Genomic DNA, 17414 nt, shown 5'->3' with positions numbered 1-17414 from the left:
TGGTGAATGGGTGCAAGGGTACAAGGTGTTTGGATGCATATGTGCATGGATACATGGATGCATGGTACATTAGTGCATGGGTGCATTGTGTATATGTGCATGGATGAATGGTGTATGGCTGCTTGGGACTGCATAGATAGTGAGTTGGGTGCATGGTGTATGGTGTATAGTGAATGTTACATTCGATATTAACTTACTATTTCATACATATTTTGTTTTTTTACTATATCGGCAAAAGTAAGTCAATGAAGAAAAACAATTATTTAAAGTAACGCCAAGGTTACACACCACCTAATCTAATGACAGCACGTCGTTTAGCGGCAAACACATTATGTCGTTAGAAAAATAAATATTATTTTGAAACAAACGTATGGACAAACAATTATGAATCACTGGTGATACAAAAGCACATAAGAATTTATCACATATTTTTTTTTATTTTTTTTTCACAGTTTGGAATTTGTGCTTTAACAGCTTTGTCGTATTTTCAATTTTAAAAAAGTTAGATAATAAAATTACATAATGACTCTTATGAGTAGATTACAAAGGACAAAGTAGAATACAACTATTTTGCTTAAGGCTTTGTTGTGATTACGAGAGATTTATCAGTTCAATGAGTTGACAAATTGTTTTCCGGTTTGAACCTTTACTGTAGTCCCCTTTCACGTCCAAATGAAACGTCGGTGCATACAGGGCTAGGACATGCATTAACGACATTTCCAACACTACTGTAATTTTGCATGCAACATATTGGGATGTTTCAGTCTGGGATGGCAATATTTTTCAATGCGTGAGTACCAACAGTTATATTTAACTAGTGTTGAATCAACTATAAAAATATTTACTTTTGGTGTTCACTCGGGCGAAATCTATTAGCCTATAGTGTTATCCATAGCAACCACCCAATACCCTCCTGTTATCCATAGCTACTAGACGTTCCACCAAGGGTGTTATACTCAAGGACACGAAACTCGCGAAACATAATTTTGTTTGCCAAACCAGTCACCTCCTATTCAAATAAGCCAGTTAAGGTTTTTATTCACCCATAAATTAAACGGATTATATAAAACGAGCGCCCTTTGACTGTTATATCCAGTGACATCAGGACGAGTATACCTGCGTCCTACCGCAAAAAATGAACCCGCAGTCGGTTTCAAAGCGAAAACATGAATATCATGAAGGTGGTAATATTAATTTTATGAGAAAAGAATGATTTGCACTCTGCCCATATGGTAACTGAACATTTTGCTCGCGGGCGCTTCTTTTGTTCTTTTCTTGAAGTCATAACAATTTGCGGTCCTTAACTTATGTTGCGGGGTATATTCGTCAAGATTTTAGTTTTTTGCTATCTTTTCAATGTATAGCTGTTTAGAATAAACAAGATACTTAGAGAATTTGAGCGAACGTTCCTGTAGATTCTAGTATGATCTTTAACATTTTTATTTTGCATACAAGGCCAGACTTCTCTGATCTAGGGACTTTGGCTAATTCAATTTATTTAAAAAACGAGTCTTAAGAAGAATTTCAGCAGTGCTTGAATGTTTAAATAATATTTAATTAAACTATTATTTGAGATTAATATATCAACTTTTGGTCGTCCTTACTTTGAAAGTATTGTTTATGTGTTCACTATTTCATGTGGATTAAATTATCTTGACATTCAAAAATACCAGAATCAGTGGAAGTATTTTGTGAAATTTTGTTCATTTTTCTTTATTCCGGATATTTTATAGTTTACATTACTTTTTAAAATACGTTTGTATGGATAGAGCAAGAATTGTCCGTTCTTACATTTCATATTGTCGATGGTGATGGTTTGGTTTCTCTCAACATCTTCCATGAGCGAAACAAGTCTACGCTCTGCTTGCTCATGTTCGGCCTTTAAGGCATCAACTACGGCGTACCAGCGTTTGTTTTCTATCTTGATCCTCGTCAGGTCTTGCTCAACAGTTTCGCTTACAACCATTTTTTCCGTTAACACTTTCTCAAAAGCGAACTCCATGCGAATAATTCTTTCGAGCATCTTTTCATCGTAGTCGTATTTGGAGAATACTGGACACGATGAATCCGAGGCAAGGGTCGTGCTGACTAATAACAATAGCTGAAGTAAGAATGTGTCTTGAAATTATAAAATACTTTTTACTTAAGCGTATTCTTTCAAACGTATCTGATTTGAACTTGTTGTTGTTTTGCTGTTGGCACTGTACGTCCGCAAATGCAGCTTAAAAAGTGCATTTATATATATATATATATATATATATATATATATATATATATATATATATATATATATATATATATATAAATGCACAACTTACGCTGCATTGGCGGACATACAGTGTCAAAACTTGTACGGATAACACTTGTATAGCTACTAGTTTCAGGTAACCATGCAATATTTGATAATTGATTTGTGTTTGAAATGTTTTCGGCTGCTATGCTTGACACTGTTGATGTAATTGAACTATTCGCTTATGCTTACTACACATTTATAAACAAAATCAACTTTTTTGACATGTCACTGTGATGTATATACCACAGTCACTAGTTGTTATCATATATTTATAATAATGGATCAATATTTTTTAACAATAATCTGATTATATACATTAAGGTAAGACAAATATACTGGAACATTTCATTGAATTCTGTGCATTAGTTACGTGTTATGTTTTTGTTTTAAATCGAATGTGTATTTTTCGTGCTTTCATACAGTATGAACAATTGTGCGCGATATTGCATATTTCTGAAATGTGTTAGCAGTTCTTGGAAACTTCACAAACTCTTATATAAATATAAGACCTAGAAGTGTTTCCTTACAACAACCTTGTGCAATAATTTTTAATTTGGGTGTCGAAAATCGTATATGTTTGTTCGTCTCATGCAAGCTGTGGAAGACAAGCCGTGGGCATCGATTAAGTTGCCAGAGGGTGTGCATATTTGGGACGCCTGGTGACCCCAAATTATTTTGCTATCAGTTGAAAAGGTTCTATAAGTAGACAAAAACATGTAAAAAAACACTGAAACAATAATAACAAACAAGAATTGTTTTCCCTAAAATTTGCAAATACAGTCGAACCCCGTTGGCTCGAACTCGCTTGGCTCGAATTCCTCGCTGGCTCGAATTGAATGTTAAAGACCGATCTCTTTCCACTGAACGTAAGTTTTGCCGCTTGGCTCGAATTTTGCGAGGCTCGATGTATTTTCGCCGGTCCCAAGGAGTTCGAGCCATCGGGTTTCGACTGTAGTTAAGTTCAGTTTCAGTTGAAATTAAAAATGCACCTTCAAAAACTTAATCAATAATGTGTGTGAAGTCGTATATTATACATATAAGAAATCGAAAGCAATACCCTTTTTGAATAATACAAGAACTGTTTGGGGTCACCTTGCATCAACATTTAACATTATCGTTAAATGAACTATAAAACAACAATTATAAGTTCAAATCGGATACGTTTAAAAGAATACGCTTAAGTAAAAAGTATTTTTATATTTTCAAGACACATCCTCCCCGCTTAAGATATAAACCATCGACAAACAATTAGGCGACATTATACAACGTTTGATTGGTGCAACATCAGTCAAACTATTATCTTAAACAGGTACGCTGAGAAAAAAAGGCTTCTTATTTGTAGTTTAGCGTTTTTAGTACCAGTGCTGGTATAGATGTTGTTTTGTCAAAACAAAGTATCTGAAGATCTCTTTTTGATATATGTTTAAAAGGAAAATCTGCTTTTTTTGAAAGCATGTTCATGCATCTTTCATGTTGTCTCTGTTATTTAATGATAAAAATTAATCGGTTGATAAAGTATGACACTAAAAGAGAAAAACTTCCCCAATATATAACTTCTAATCTAGTTGTATATCTAGCGCGTAGCTTTGCTACATCGTAAATATAATTCATACAACTTTATTATATCTATTCCAGTGAACACATCGCAATATGACTGGATTACTTCAGCTGTTGTTATTGGTCAGCACGACCCTTGCCTCGGAGTCATCGTGTCCAGTATGCTCCAAATACAAATACGATGAAAAGGTGCTCGAGAGACTTATTCGCATTGAGTTCGCTTTTGAGAAAGTGTTAACGAAAAACAAAGTTGTAAGCGAAACTGTTGAGCAAGATCTAACAAGGATCAAGAAAGAAAACAAACGCTTGTACGACGTAGTTGTTGCCTTAAAGGCCGGACATGAGCAAGCAGAGCGTAGACTGGTTTCGCTCAAAGTTGATGTTTCGACCAATTCAAACAATACCTTGGAAAGGATAAATGCAGCCTTCGACAATATGAAAGGTAAGAGCTCACAATTCTAGCTCTATCAAAGATGCTGTTCCTCTGAACAAAAGTTGGCTTATTCGAAGACAAAAATAATAAGGTCAATCGTTTAATTTCATCAATGTCAACTATCAAGAAAATTGTGATGACAATTATCATGGAATTTGTGATAAATGCACTTTTTAAAAATATATGATAAGGATTAATTGGCTATCAAATCACCGGTGATTCCAAACAGTATTCTGTATAACTTTTATACGTTTGTATCTTTATCATATATATTTTTCTATCAACGTTATTTGTTTTCCGCTTAACGACGTGCCGTCATTGGATTAGATAGTGTATACCGTTGATGAGACTTCCTTTAAATGATTGTTTTTAACCTTCTCAATGAGAAATGCCGATAAAAACATGCATAAAATAGTAATATGTGAGTAGTAAATACAAAACATGACATACCATGCACACATGATGAACTCATAACAGGTAACTTTACATTGTCAAGGCAAGGTTTGAATCAGTATTGCTTTCATTTCAATATTAAAATACCTTGGTACCAAAACACCAAGTCAGTGAGTCATTGAGTCGACTTTAAAGGATATATTTTGAAATCATAGCTCGTATGGCAAACGTTTATTAATTTCAGATCTCTATTAAGTAGCATTTTATCCAGAAGGATAATTACTGAATACAGAACGGAACATAATAAAATTGATTACCGCTGCACCAACTCATATACTAGTTGAACTTTTTAATACTGCAGCTTTAAGGTTTGCTTTTGTTGCTCTCATTGTTTATTTGCTATATAATGTTAATGGCAATGAAGAAAATGATAATGGAGATCTAGAGAGATATTGTTGGTGCCGATGCTGCTGCTGAAGGTAATGTTACTTCTCGGATGGTGCTTCTGCTGTTGCTATTGTTGTTGCTGCTGCTCTGCCCCTGCTGTGATGCCGATGATGATGATAATGATGATGACGATGACGACGATGATGATGATGATGATGATGATGACGATGACGACGACGACGACGACGACGATGAGGATGACGACGACGAATTTTATTATACAACAAGCAAACATAAATGACAGTAATATAATGACTTTTATTCACTTAAACACCCTAATGTTCGTCTCATAATATCGTGTCTCGTTATAAGATATATTTATTAGACTTGTATACTAGATGGTATTCCAGATTCTAGTTTTAGCAGTTTCCAGATCAAGGAAAAAATGCAAGCGGTATTCCGGATTCCAAAAATGGACGGGTGACAACTGTTTGATTATTAACCAGCTTTCGCCAGTTTGGACTTCCATAGGAAATGATGAAACTTAATTTACGTTTTCATGTGATAAAGAACTGAACGAGGAGTTTTACGTGGCCATCATGACATTTTCTATGGTGTTCATTAATCAAATAAAAAGCAAAATGCTCGGAAACGGGTAAAATATGGAGAGTGATTGTATTACATTGCAAACGTCTAAAAAGCTCTGTATCGAAATTTTGAAAAAACACACACAAAAACACATATATGAAAAGGTGGAATTGTAGTCACCGTAGTGGTTCTTAGACAGTCACGATTTACGCCTCATTTTGGAAGTTATATATTAGACGCCCGAATATTATATCATAAATTCGCTCAATAAAATATGTCTGTATAAACAGCTTCCAATTGGAAAGAATAAGTTTTAATTATATATCAATAGTTCATCACCATTATTTTACATCCGCTTGGAATTTCAAGCGTAGGGCGCATGCACAGATAAATAAGGATTTAATTTATTATTAGGATGAAAATCGAACAACACTAATCTTTTAAAACATATCTATGCTACTCCCCGTTCAATTAATATTTATCAGACACAGAAAGTACGTGAAAAGTATCAAATATGTTTACTTTTAGTTAAAGTGAGGTAGCATTACCTTAATGTTTAGGTCTATAAACATATGTTTCAGATATGTACATTCTTAAATAAATTATATTTGAAAAAATAGAATAACATTTTGTAAAGTTATGAATGTGTTAGTATCATTTTCTGAATGTGGCCATTTGAAGCAGTAATTAATCAAAGCCCCTAGCATTACTTAGCATTCATCAAGTATATAAATATGTACACGCACTGCTCGCCACTAGGCGGCTATACACCGACTCATCGGGCCTTCAAGAGGCGCGGTGGCTCTTTACTTTTGCCCGTTTTGCCTACTAGGCCGAGCTCGAGCCCGGGACCCGAGGATGGACGGGTACCTGGCCAAACGCCTCGATGGTGGACGGGTCTCGTCGATACCTTTCCAACGGTATCTTATTGTCCCGATCGCACCGCGTGTTGTTGAGTGGCGGCCTAAGTAAACCAGTAATCTATATTGATAATGCCAGTGTATAAAACTATATGTATACATCTGGCTTCATACAGGGTTGAGCTCATGCACAGTGTCGACGTATGGAGACTTGAGGACGCGGTGTGCGACGTTACATACAAGGTCTTCCACGCGCCCTAGCAGGTTATCAAATGAGATAATTATGAACAAGGAAAAATTATGACATGAATACTGTATACTTTTTATGCTCTGCTTAACAAAGTTAACAAATGGATGTCGTAAAACTTCCATATTTCTGGTTAAGAAATGCACATTAAATCGTAAACGTGTTTACTATGTCAAATTAATGCATCTGTACACATACTTGAAAGCTAGAAAGCAAACTTGTAGATACAAAAATTAAGGTCAATTTTTGGAAAATGAGAAAGGAAGATCACAATAAAAGCTACATTCCACGCTTAGGCTTACAACGATGCCTATTGTTTAACGTTGTAACATATCAAACTCGAAATACGGACAGTTCGAGTACGCAATTAACTTTACCCTTATATATGTATTGATAAATTGCTTTATGTTATAAACAATTTCATTTGTTGTCTTATAACTAAACATGACCTCATCAGCCACGAGTGAATTTATCAAATGTTAAGTAAGAAGAGAATGTATAATATAAATTCTTCAAGCAAAACACTTAAGCTTTTCATGGTGGAAATTTCGTTGTTTTCGTGGACAATTTCTCCTGATGGTTAATATATATTTTCATAATTAAGGATCCACTTTCGGCTAAACTATGTTAGCCATTCACTCTGTTAGGTTTTATTTCCTAAGTATCGTATTAAAATAGTATTGAAAGACAACTGTTAACAAATCTGATGTTTTCGAATGTGTAAAAAAGATATTAAAATTTAAGTGTCGTTTCTTCGAAAACACAGCGTTTACTAATAACTGTCCTGAGTTTAACTAACATAACCGTAAAGTGAATAACGAAACAATGACACTAAGGTACTTTCAACCAACGACTAAATATTTCTTGAAACAAGGTCCATATGGCCAGGTCAATTGAAATTACAGGGAATAGTCTCGAAATAAAATTTTCTACAAGTCTAGTCTTAAGTCATAGGAACCATATGGACATATGACATTCTGCAGTCTATTGTATAAAGCTGATTATTTTTTTGTTTAGGATAAAGTTGGCCTAAATATTTAGTCATTGGTCAATAGTTATTTAATATATATTATTAACCAATCAAAGCGTTGTAATATGCAAACAAGTCAGACGATAAGATACGTATAAATTTTCAAAGTGGCTGCTGAATAGAAATGGGGACAAGTCAAAAAGAACACAAAACACTATGTAGTTAAAGGACAATGATGGCAACAATCCGCTTTTATATTAAATAAGTGAATCGAGTTTTCGGCGAGGACTTTATTACAAGTCTTGAAAGGTCATTTCAGCAAATATACTAAAGATTGTATATATCCTTCCCTCTTAACAAACAAAAACAAAAAACAGAATTGACAAAAACGAAAAACAGCAAATCAAAACCACTTTTGACGAGATAATCATATAACATCGCTATACATTGTCAAGGCAATGCATGTATCATTACTATGCTTATCATAGTATCACAAGTCCTTGAAAACAAAACGGAAGGGCACGCGGTCAAATACATTACTATGCTTTTCATAATATCACAATTCCTTGGAAACAAAAACGGAAGGTCACGCGGTCAAATACATTACTATGCTTTTCATAATATCACAATTCCTTGGAAACAAAACGGATGGTCACGCGGTCAAATACATCACTATGCTTATCATAATATCACAATTCCTTGGAAACAAAACGGAAGGTCACGCGGTCCACTACATCACTTTGCTTATCATAATATCACAGTTCCTTGGAAACAAAACGGAAGGTCACGCGGTCAAATACATCACAATGCTTATCATAATATCACAATTCCTTGGAAACAAATCGGAAGGTCACACTGTCAAATACATCACTATGCTTATCATAATATCACAATTCCTTGGAAACAAAACGAAAGGTCACGCGGTCAAATACATCACTATGCTTTCATAATATCACAATTCATTGGAAACAAAACGGAACGTCAAGCGGTCAAATGTAAACGCAATATTTAGACATCATAGCTGGTACGAACAACGTTAACTGATATCTGATTAACTGATCTCCAAACTATTCATTACAATGGCACTCACTGTTGGTCGTTGTGCATTTAGTGGCGTAGCTACATATAGGCCTTGTAGGCCTGGGCTTTCAACTTTTATGAAAATTGACCAAAAAAAGTATGGAAGGGATTATCCGCCAGATAATATATGCCGCTTTATGATATTTCTCATTTTAAATTGCAACTGCATTCGTCTAATTTGCAGGTACCTTCGTGCAATTGTTTTGTGCCTATTTGTTTTTGACAAACGCATTTGTCTATGTTTACAACTTTAAGTTGCCTTCACTTTATTGCTTAGTGTGTACGTCTAAACGTCAAATGTCAAGTTCTTACATTTAAATAACTCAATACAAAATACAAAATTACAACTTAACTTTAAATACTAAATAACTAGTTTTATTCATATACTGTACTAAGACCATTGAAAGCTAAATTAATATTCATCAATAGCAGTATGCATTTGTCAATAAGCATATAGACGATAGACGAATGCATCTAGACGAACGCCACTATATGAATGGAATTAAAAGGGAACCAGTAAATATTGGTATCCTGCGACAGCAACATTTAATGGGAATGGAAACCAAAAGCTGGTACCCTTCTTATCCACGGGAGAGCACTCTCTACACTCGCTACTGCAGCATTCAACAGTTTTCGTGCAGGAGCTGTCAAAATTATATCTAGCAGTGGTAATGAATGACATTATCTGACACTAAAAATTTAAATGCTAGATGCTATTTTCTGCTGGTTATTTTTTCCTGGATGTTTTATTCGGTACCGAGATAGACACATATCTAAATTCTAATCTGCGTTTCGGCCTGAATTTGAAATGTGTTGTCTGGTACGCGATGAGATTTTGACCAATTTTCGATGGATAACATGCATGTTCTGAAATTTCTGAGGCCATTAAACAAAATCCAAGTATGAGCATAGTGCTATCATTCGCCAGAAAATATGTACGCCTGGCTGTCATGTATAGAAATCTATGCATCTGTTTCATTCACTCAAATTTTCAATTTCTTTGCCTTCACTGGCTTCAGGACAGCCAAAGCATGTATACTAGAAATCTGTTATCAGCATCACTAGTGAATCCGTCCAAATTGTCCAAGTTAAATTTTTATTTCAATATCGGAGACAAAAAGTAATAAAATGCGCCCAAAATGCACCATTTCGGCCTAGAAATTGTTAAAATTATCTTAAGGAGTACCCCCAAACACCCCCGCCAACACCTTAAACCAAAAATAAATTGGTTTGGAGGGAGGGGCGCATGTCAAGGTGCGCCCATAAGTTATACCCCCTCTCAAGTCAGATCCTGGACCAGCCCCCGAGGATATTGCCTAACAAATAAGCCCAGTGAAAATTTAAAGTTTGACTTTCTTAATTTCTATGAATCATTTCTTTGTTGTCATTGCCAGACTGTCGCAAATGTCGCCAGAGTGCTTTCCCGTGGATTAAAAGGGTACCAGCTTTGGTTTCCGTTCCCATTTAATATAGCTGTGGAAGGATACCAATATTTACTGGTTCCCTTTTAATTCCATTCGTTTAGTTGCGTTCGTCTAGATGCAATCGTCTATATGCTTATTGGCAAATGCATACTGCTATGTTTGATTGATGTATAATTAATTTAGCTTTTAATGGTCTTATTACATTATATAAATATTATTAGTAATAATATTAGAAGTTTAATTGTACACTTGTACTTTAATAAGTTCACAAAAGTAAACTAAAACTAAAAACATGACATCTGCCATTTATCGTTTGGACGTAGACACTAAGCAAATAAAATGAAGGAAACTAAAAGTTATACACATATACACATGCGGTAGTCCATTACAAACACGAACGAAGCAATTGCATGAAGGCACTTACGATTTAAACGAATGCACTAGCGATTTAAAAAGAGAAATGTCATTAAGCATCATGCATTAACTGGCGGATCATCCCTTCCATAAAAAATAACCCAAAAATGCAATAAAACTAATAGCTACTCAAACACTTTGAACAACTCAAAATGTTGTTTTATTTTAACCAATGTTTTGTGTTTATTTAAACTACGTGCAGTGTGCATTTCTTGATCTTACTGTACCCATTGCAAATATAATTAAGTGTGTGTAGTATGTGTTTAAACACCAAATCAACATAGAACCATGGGTCCTACAAGTTTTTTATGCCTAGCTACGCCCCTGGCATTGTGGCCCATTTACTGAATACAATTGTTATATTAAGAAGGAGGAGGAGGAGGAGGGTGAGGATGATGATAATGAACCACAGAATGGAAATGATGAAATTTGGCAGAACAATGTTGCTGGGGTTTTTCGACCCCCCTCAGTATTTTTTTTTTTTATTTAAGAGTAAGTTTACTCAAGATTGAAGCAGACAGGAAAACAACTAGATTAGAGGTCAACTTTTTTCAAAATTATATGTAGTTATGTAAACTTACAAAAGAAGAACAGTTGTATTATCTTGAAATTTAATCAATTTTAAGTGAGTTTGGTTTGTGGTCATCAGCCAGACAAATGAGTTTCCTCCGGGTACTCCGGTTCCCCCCATAACACAAGACAACACTCTCGCATAACACCGTGCCAACGAGCGTGATTAATATAATGTTGTTATAACTTGTTTCACAATCGTTGTAAAATAAATAAGTTTAAACTTATCAATTTAACGCGCTTTACGGAAAAACCATTTTGATCGGGGCATTCAAGAACGAGTGAATGCCCCAGATGTAAGTTTTAATCGGTAATTACTTAGTTCAAATTGATTTCCATTGAAGTGTGTTATTGCGTATATGATTAAGATTTATAAGAATAAAGTTCATAGGTTTAATCGCTTAACTGGGATAACCACGCGATCTACATGCATTGTAGTTAAATGCAAAAAATTCTGAGATTGTAAACCGCATATATACTTCCGAGGTTGATTTCGATGGAAAATGGCCGAGGGGTTCCGATTGAACGTTTACCTGTTGTTTTTTTCGTTTTAGTTTGACTACAGTTATGTGATATATAAAATATTAAGTGTGCCAAACATTGGCACGATCTTGATAAGTCATTGCACAATACAAAACACGTAATTGCAATATTTAATATTAATATTAACAGAAAAAAACAAGTACAAATCGTTCAACACTATGCAAAACAAGCATTTAAAAACATTTAAAAAGACTGAAGATGTGCGTATAAATACTTGTTCCATGATAGGAATTGCTCTGTGTTCCTTTTTACATGACCCCCTATGCCAGAACAGAAGCATAATGGCCGATCAGAAACGTTCAGTAACCAGCATGCTGCTATATTAAAACGTTATTCACCTATATCGCACACAAGTTATTGCATGATTTCCTTAAGATCATGGTACGCCACAGTAAAGTCATCCAATCGCCTCGTGATTTACTACCGTTTGCGCTCTTGAACATTTTTCAACAGTTCGTAAGGACGTTACCGTAACTATTATACTTCATTTCACATTATTATGGCAGAATTGCAAACGTAAGTTTTATCCAATATTACCGATATTCTGTCATTTTTATAATAATCTGCATTGTCAATGTTACGTAATCCTAACTCTTTATAAATGTCTGAGCAATGTATATTCATAATTTCACATTGTCATGGCAGAATTGCAAACGGTAGTTTATTCACTATCACAGAAATTTTGTTATTTTTATAATTATCCTCATTTTCAAATTTACGTAATCCTAACTTTTTATAAATGTCCGAGCAATGTGCATTCATAATTTGGTTCACATGAAATGGCATTTCATGTCTGTAGCTAAAAGGATGAAACCCTGCAGGTTTATCATTGACATGTTCACCATTTTAACAACAGTTACTGTACGCTGCTTTGGTGGTTCAATGTTGAGAAAATCATACAACTTGTTTAATTTATTTTCGCTGTCGTCAAGGTCTTCATATTGTATAAGTATCACTCTACCTGGGTATTTGATTTTCAATTTCTTACCAGCCGACATATCAGCTCTCATTCTGGAACACAACATGTCGGCGTTATTACTGATTTGCGAAATGTTCCTGACATATTTCTGGTAAAACGCTGTCGTAAGTCGACTGTTCATCGATCCGCGTGGGTCTCTAAAAAGCAAGACCATCTTCAGTCGAGGGTTTGTTTCAAGCATCGAACCGACTGATTTTACGTCTATGCGTAGGATCTTCACCATTCTATGCTCGGAGTGTTTACAACTGTCTTGTAAAACTTGTGCACAGCTCTCATCCTTTCGTTTAAAGCAGTCTACAAACGGTTTCCAAACTTCAGCTGAAAATATAAAAAGCTAGATACCGTTGATATGCCGTTTATAATGAATGGGGAAAGAATCTATAAGCGTATTGTTCAATGCGTTTCCAATCGACAGAATTTTACAATATTTAGATAAACACGGATATGAATTTAGCATGGCAAATTAAGCATATTATCACCATTTACATGTAGTTTTATGCAAATTAATTTCTGTAAACGAGAAACACCAATGTTTAAAATAAACTGTAACAAAGAACGTTATGCAAGCATAAGTGTCATACGTGTATGTCCCCAAATGTAATGATAACGTGGAATCTTGTCCAAATGTTTAGCCACATTACAGGAGAAGATATCAGACAGGTGATTCAATGCGTTCTCTGTAGACCTCTCGTCCTCCGGTGAGCTAAAGGGAGAATATAAGAATATAAAAGAAAAACATTTTCACAAAAGATAAATCGAAATCACTCTAACAGTAGTCAAAATAGTATCATTCTCTAATTCTAAATTTTTAACAACACTTTTCTGTGCATACACTTACAATCGAAAGGCTAAAATCAATCATTTCCGTCTCCAGTACGATCTCATACACCAATCACTAAAAAGGGCTCGCTCTGTGGAGTGGAGTGAGGTTTGTGCACGTAAATTGGTTTAAACCCCCAGTAAATTTACATTTTACTGATGACCGTTCCAAGGCGGTACCTAACACTCCTTGATAACCATACCTAGTTTTTTTATATACATGTAGTATATTTGCGCTGTGCTGTTTGTCGAGTTTTGTGCTGTTCTTCCATGTTTCTAGTTTGTGAATTTTTGTTTTTGTGTTCTATGTCTTTGTCGTTTAACCGGTGCCATTAAACCGGGTTTATGTTTAAACTTTTTGCTACTGAGCTTGTTTCTGCAGCTTTAGAAGAATATTAATGAGAATTACTAGACAATAATTGTGTTTATTTTGTTTACCAACCGGTTAGTTCTTACTGAACGAAACAGCCTAAATCATGGCTAATGCGAAATTTGGTTTCTGCCTCTCCAGATTTGAAACAGTTTGCTACCTGTTTCTCAATTATTCACAATTTTAAAAATGTGAACGATACAGTTATACTACGATGTCCCTATTCCCGGTGACAAAGGTTTTCTTATATCTTCGACCGTTTATAACTGAACGTTTTGACGAAATTAAACCGCTGCTTTCACATTGAAATTATCCGAAATTAACTCAGCAACGAAAATGTTTGCTACTTTTTTGAGTGTCAAAATACACAAATATGGACACAAAAACCACCTGTTGGATGGTAATATAGTTTACAATTTTGATATATACGTTAATCATGTAATAGTATTGACTATATACATGAAATTGAGGAAATATCTTTCGCTGAAAAATTTAAAACTTCAGAAAGGGCAGGAAGTTAAATTAATTAAAAAAAATCACTGCTGCTTCATATATCCAAAAATACTTAATTGGTCACGTTCATTCGTGTCTCAAGGATTGGATTCATTCTATATTCTGATATCCTTGACTACGCTGGAATCTTTGAATCAACGACTTTTGTTTGAAAATGAAAATAACACATTTCAGTGTGTATATACCACGTGATAAATTATGTCATATATGCTACGTAGGAAGGCAACATTCTGCTTAAAATAAAGACATAACTCAAAGATATAATTTTTCTTTTACTACACCATTTTAAATAAACATGCGGCAGTCCATGTCGCTTATAAAAAGAGCCCCGCCTTCGTATTATTACCGAATCTTGATAAGGTGATTAGTTTCATCAAACACTTCGACAACCCTGTTTCCAAAATAATGTTTTGACAGTGCTCCGTCAAACGGCCGTATTGTGAAAAGGTTTGTCGAAGTGTTTTAAGGAACTAAAGTCTCAATCAATCTCTACCAGCGGCATAGACTGTGCTAAGTTTCATTTTAAATGGTGAAGAAATAGTGAAGTTATCTGTATTTAAAGTCTTTATTCGAAGCAAAATATTGCATTTACGCGCAATTTATCACGTGGTATACACACACTGAATTATGAGTTCCTGAGTAACAATACTTAGTTTGTAGAAAAAACAACAGAACACTGTGAATATTATGTTGTATTATGAACGTGAAGCTAGCAGTCTAGCAGTCTGGCAGTACAACAGTAGGATTATATTACTGTGTGGAAATGTGGTCTCTGATATAAAACTTAGCATGTAAACTAATTATTTAGTCCCAAATAATATTGACGTATTAATTTTACTTATCTAAAGTGTACATGAAATTATTTATTCTTTTCCATAAACAGAATACAAACGACATTAATATATAGGGGATATTATGATAGGACGATTTTCTTGTGATCTGTATCATGTCGGATTCGGTGTGTTAACACGTATCCGTCAAGACCGTAGGTCAAGACAGGTTTGTGTATACTCACCGAACGAGACGTGATGCAGGTCACCAGAAAAAGCGTCCTATCGTTATATTCCATTTATCAAATACCCTACTCTTTTTTGTTCGGTTTCAATTTAATTGAATTTGTAAAATGTCCAAATATGGAATGGCTTGCGCGTATGAATATGTTACGTACTGTGTATTGAAGTCAAGGGAGGCTACTCCAGCGAAACAAGTCAGAAGTTAGAGAATTAACTTTATTGAGCAAAATAAGAAGAACATGTTTTATATATCAGCAAAAAACAATTTGTTGATTCGAAAATAATTATTAAAGATGCACTATTACGATGATGAAAACGCAACAGTACGATAGTACGATGATGAAAACGCGAAATCACGATATTACAATAGTGAAAACGCGAAAGTACGATGGTGAAAACACGATAGTTTATCGCATTATCATCATCGTACTGTCGTATGATCACGTTTTCGTATCGTACTGTCGCGTTTTCATCATCGTACTGTCGTGATTTCACCATCGTAGTTTCATGATTTCGCGTTTTCATCATTGTACTATCGAGTATCGCGTTTCAGATCAACACATTCAAAGGCGATGGCCCTAACGGCATCCCGTAGATTGCAATGTTTAGGTGTGTAACTAGAACACTCTAAAATAAGAATTTCAAATCTGGAAATTACTAATACAAACATCGATGTCAGAAAATGAGCGATTCATTTAGGTGATGTAGTGTGTTCATAATTGCTAGTTAACACAATCTGAATATCATTTGAAAATTTCTATCTCATCTGATTCGATCGCCGCATTGCTCACTCCACCCGCTACCGAACAATCCGAATGCATACATGTGCTGTCATTTTTTAAATGTTTTATGTTGTGTTAATAAAGAAGTATAATAACGAATTATTTGTCAATTATTAAACACTAAATCAACAAATATTTTTGTATACGAAAGATAACTCAAACCGAGTGTATCGTATTGGCAACGTGTAACCGACATTGCAATCTTCACGACTTAATATTTCACGTCATCTATAATTCGTGAATTGCTGTCAATTGCGGAAAATTGTTAATCCGAAACACCGCTATTCCGAAGGAATTTGTTGGGTCCCTACGATTTCGGATTAACGGTGTTCAACTGTACACTGAACGGACACCTGCCCTTGCTGTGCCGGTTGAATTATTTCAACCATTACAATTATAATGTTTAGCAAACTGACATTTTTACAATGTCTAAATCGCACTGTATTTGCAAGTGAATGTACAAACTGCATGCCACAGTATTCATTTTCATTATAACAGCTCTTTTGCCATGTTTCCTGAACGTTACATGTCGAACAAGGAGCAATAATCTGGTTCTGAATAACGAGTTCCAGTTTACTGGATAATGATGTTCAGAAGACGTATTTTTTTTTATTTTCTAAACATATATTAAGGGCCTACCACAGTGCAAAAGTTGTTTGAAGGACCAACACACAAAAGGTATTCAAGAGTTCATACAAAGTGAATATATGTTGAGTCAAAACATCAACAATGTGTTCAGGCTTTAGAGTGATTGCATCTATATTAAAAAAGATTTTTGCATTTTTGCAACCAGGAAATGAATTTAATTCACTATTTTTCATTATTTTGATTTGGTAGTCTGGGTCATTTTGACACAAAAACATAGTTGTCTTGTCGAAACACTTTTCCGAAAAAAATGCAAATGCTTTTTTTGTCCAAAGTCTCATAAAATCTTCTTTCGTAAAATGTGGTCAACCCTTATTACCCCAAAACATTTTGAAAAGGATAAATGTTTAACTGCTTAAAAAGAGTGATCCTTAAAACGCATGGACTTTTGAAACGTTTTAATTTTTGGCCTTCCAAAACCACTTTTGCACTGTAGAAGTCCCTTAAGAACAAGACATTTGTAGTTTGACAAATTATCTTTAAAAATGTCATACATAGCCATGCATTGTGGTCGCGCCTGTTCACACAGGAGGT

Source organism: Mya arenaria, chromosome 10 (genome assembly GCF_026914265.1).
Source record: "Mya arenaria isolate MELC-2E11 chromosome 10, ASM2691426v1".
NCBI lineage: Eukaryota > Metazoa > Mollusca > Bivalvia > Myida > Myidae > Mya > Mya arenaria.
This window is presented reverse-complemented; position numbering follows the sequence as displayed.